The sequence below is a fragment of the Chenopodium album genome, chromosome 9 (genome assembly GCF_948465745.1).
Source record: "Chenopodium album chromosome 9, dcCheAlbu1.1, whole genome shotgun sequence".
NCBI classification, from domain to species: domain Eukaryota; kingdom Viridiplantae; phylum Streptophyta; class Magnoliopsida; order Caryophyllales; family Amaranthaceae; genus Chenopodium; species Chenopodium album.
This window is the reverse complement of record NC_137842.1, coordinates 6,232,214-6,236,708: the sequence shown is the minus strand read 5'-3', so window position 1 is coordinate 6,236,708 and position 4,495 is coordinate 6,232,214. Positions and strand designations below refer to the sequence as shown.

The following is a 4,495-nucleotide window of genomic DNA, read 5'->3' as shown; positions in this document are numbered from 1 at the left end:
GGCCTTTGATTTATAAAAGATGCTAATCGGTTTTTCTAAAAAAAAAAAAAAGTTATTATGGCTTTAGAATTTCTTAAAAATCTTTGCCTGGAAGAAAAAGAGAAGACTGCCTTCATTATAACTCAACAAGCTTATTGATTTGGATTGGGCCATCTATATGGGCTTGTTTGGGTGTGTATGTTAACATATGGATTGGACACATTGGCATAACTACTTTTCATACAATCTGGTACATATTAAAAAGACTTTTTGGAAGACAAGTAATTTGAATTGGTGGGCAAGGAAAAATGGGAGAGATGCAACTTCAGGCTACTAGTACGATCATGATTGACTCTTGCAGTTGAGAATTGAGATCAAGCAAAACATCTTAGAGCATGTTTGGTATCGGTTGGAAATTTAACTATTATCGTACCAAGTGTTTGGTTAGAGGGTTTGGATAGCAATTACCATTACCTAGGCATACAAGTTTCCACATATTTGTTACCCCTTAAAATCTAAGGTAACAATTACCCTTACCCACCTAAAACAAAAATAATGGGAGTTAGTTTTAAGTGATTTGATTTCATGGTTAAACCAAACAAATGAAAAAGTAAGAGTTAAATGATTCATTTCCTCCCTCTTATTTCTTTTCTTTCCGCTCTATTTTCAATAATTACGCAAGGCAATGTCTCTTCTCAGAGCGGACCTTCCATCGGGCCAACCCTCTGTAAATTATTGCAATTAATTAGTTTATGAACTTAAATTACCTATGTTAGTTATAAAATATTGGGACATAGTGATTAGTTTTGAGAGAGAAGTAAAATTCAAATTTCGATCCCTCTAATACTTTCAATTCGACCAAGATCTGCCACTGTCTTTTCAATCTTAAAGAGTATATAGCTTCTTTAATTACTTGTAGCCTTTAAGGGAATACAAGAATTGGGCGTGACATAAACTTCATTATAGCCTTTTAGTACTAGATTATGATACAAGAATAAGGTCAACTTTCACTTTCTATCATATATTCAAGGATTAATTTTACATTTTACCATACTCAAGGCCCGTTTCACAAAATTCAATTGATCAAATAGTTTCTACAAGTTCTAGATCTGTTATAGGAGTAAAAAATTGTACAATCTCCCATTCAAAAAACAAAAATAGTTGTAGAAAGAAATCTGATCTAATAAGATGATCAATACACACTATATTTCTATCAACTGTCTTCAAAATGAATCTGTAATTCTCCAAGGTTATCAAGCTTATTATCAACAAGTGGAATCACTAGAGGGTGATGACCAACGAATAGCGCGACGTGGCCCATGAGCTTATCCTTCCTAGAGAAGGTGGTTCCACAGGAGCACTGCCACTTCCTATCACCACAATGCTTCTCATGAGTCCTCAAATCCGAAAGCACCGAAAACTGTTTTCTGTTACATCTTTTACACACATACATCTTAGGACAATGACTTCTCTTGTAATGGTTTTTAACACATATAATGGACTTAAGAGGTTGGAATTTAGCATGGTTTTTGTTCCACCTGCACCCCATCTGTGGGCACGAGTACTTCCTCGGTGTTATGATCGCGCTGTTTTGATCCTCTGCTTCTTTTTTTAGAGGATTGCTGAGGGCTGCAGTGGACTTATACTCGTCTCCATGTGCTCGCATATGCATCCTAAGGTTGGCATCGCGCTTAAACCCTTTACCACATACTTGACAGTAATGAGTATACTTTGCTAACAGATCTGCTGCCTCTGGCTCTACAAGATCGTATGCCTCGGTCAACGACTTCCTATCCCGGGCCAGTTTACTGCTGTTCTGAGCCTTAACATCCTTCGATTTCTCCCCTTTCACTGCTGTGATTGTTGTGGTTATGCTGGCAGTCGTCGTTGTTCTTGAACTGTCAGTTCGCGTACTGATGTAATTGTTGCAGGCTGCAGTACTAGTATCATTGTACCAATTGTAGATGTTATCTCCATCTACGAACATACTGTTATTCTTACTAACATCACAGCTGACAAATTGCTGCAGTCCATCATCAGGCCTCTGCTGCTTAATCTGGTGCTGACCCTCTGCAGTCTGCATATGATCGCGACTAATGCTGTTGCTGTTATTACCTGCTGTCTGCGTCGAACCAAGGGTCATCTGTTGACAGTTGAACATCATAGATGATGCTGTCACGACGACTTCTTGTATCAGAGTGCCAATGTTTGCATAAGGCACCGGTGAGGTTGACAACGTTGCTACTGGTTGACTTTGATGATGATGATGGTGGCTATCTTCGGGCAGGAAGAGGCTTACCAATGATTCGACCTCGTGAAGTTTCTGCTTCAGAATTGATAGGCTGCAGAGAAGAGATCTAAGTTGAGTCTCTGACCCTCCAACTCCACCACCACCGCCGAAGCTAGCCTCCATTACATCATGGTACAATTGTTGGCTAGGGTGGTGTATACCGCCTTCGGGCTCTGATGTGCTAGGAAAACAAGGGGGTAATTCTGTTATCATTTCAAGGATCAACCTTTTATGTAACTATAAATTTTTCAAGGACTAGACGACTTTCTTGTCTAATCCAAGGGTATAATCGGTAAATACCTTTTTGAAATTTTCAACCTGTATAAGAGCAAGGGTGTTTTCGGAATAACGACACCTGATAAAACTTTTTACTCGAGTTTCTCTCACCTTTGTGTTTAAACAATATCACCCTCAAAACATGTTTGTTTGTCGATAATTTATCAATTTGGCTCTAATTCCTATGATATTAATGTGCTAGAATTTGGTTAAATCTCACCAAGACCATTCTTTTTCTTTTGGTGTACTATGGTGGCTTGTTATGGTATATTTTGATCAAATGATCTCAAATTCAGACCGTTGAGAACACACGTTAGGCTATATATACAATATTTATCTATTTGTACAAGTCAACTGTATTAGAATATTGTTACAAGATTACATTATTTGGTTAAGCCCATCCCTAAATGACACCTTCCTCAGATATCTCTATTTGAATGCCAGTATGACAATTGATTTGTTTAAGAGTAAATTAAACGACCTGTTTCGTGAAGTTGTTTGGGAATTCGGCATACATTTCATTGTCCTAAGCTTAAAGAATTGTATTTGTATTAGTTTAATCAAGGGTATGCCTTCATACATGGTGAACATTATATAGTCGAACAATATCTTTACCAAGATAAATTTGACCTGGTCGTAAGATTTGTACATTTTAACCTTTATATTGAGGATTTAATCTCTAATAGAAGTACTTTGAGGTGGGATTTTAGTGTTCTCTTTTTATTATTAATTAATTGCAAGGTAAGTATTTCAATTGTTTACAGGATAAAAGGGCTAACATTGATTGTATATTCTCGATCTCAATATCTCATTAAATTATCTCATATATATATATATGAACATTAATCCCGTGAGAGTAGAGTTAATTAACCACAATGATTTCTCATTTAACTTTTAGAAAAGGAATACGTTGCAATTAAAAAGGAATACGGTTCTCGATCAATTCGATTAAGTCGTTGTCTATCCTCTTCAAATGTCTCTTTCATGAAACTTCACTAATATAGAATTAGAATTAAGAAGGTAAATAAGCGTCATCTCTCACGTATATGAAATAGGTTTAATATATAACAAGTTCAACTAGTTGGTCATAGAAGAGATGACAAAGTAGATAGTTGACATGCTTTGTATTTAAAACAATCTAATAATAATAATACATTAAGAAAAGCATGCACACCCATGCTTGATTAATGTTGCTTACACTAAATATGATTGTGATTGTGACCAGAACTGCTGAGCACATTTCCACTTTCAGTCCGACAATAATAAAGGCTAAGTCGAACTTGAACTATGTATTTCTTTAAGCAACGTGGCAATTGTATTCCTCATTTTATTTGGATCTTATAGTTTGTATTATGATGACTTGCTTCGAATTATGAGGATATTTAACACACATAATACTAAAATAGCTAACATCATCAAAGATATTTAACAATAAAAAAATAAAGCGCTAATGAATTCTTTCCATATAGTGTCAAAGACTGACGGCTCATGTACATTAAGTTACAAGTTCAAATTCCCCATTATACAGAGCCACTAAATTTACAGCCTCTTAAATGTACACTGTGTGATTAATAATCTTGTTTTTTTTTTTTTTTTTTTTTTTGAATAGCAAAAATATTTCATTAATTAAAAGTCATACGACATCTACAATAGAGATTCAACGTTAACAAATACATAAGATATTGAATCAAATAGAATTTTCCTTCATAAAAACTACGATCGTCGAGTAGATCTTGCACTGCGGAGCATCTCCCGCTTATATCGCTGAAAATTACAGCCTTGTTGGAGAGACAATCTAACGATCCTTTGTAGCCGTGAGGATGATTTCCTTCTGATTCATCTATTCGTATTCGAAAACTTGATAACTTTTTCACCAACGAAATAATTTCACGACAATCCATTAGATATGCTACCATGGATTCAAAACTAAGAAATTTCTCCCTCGAAAAG

The 4,495-nt window shown here is 35.6% G+C and overlaps 1 pseudogene; it reads right to left on the bottom strand.

The window, feature by feature from the left end:
- Positions 1-974: 974 nt before the first annotated feature.
- On the bottom strand, positions 975-2,808 carry LOC145559481 (protein SENSITIVE TO PROTON RHIZOTOXICITY 2 pseudogene; annotated as a pseudogene).
- Between the last annotated feature and the right edge of the window lie 1,687 nt (positions 2,809-4,495).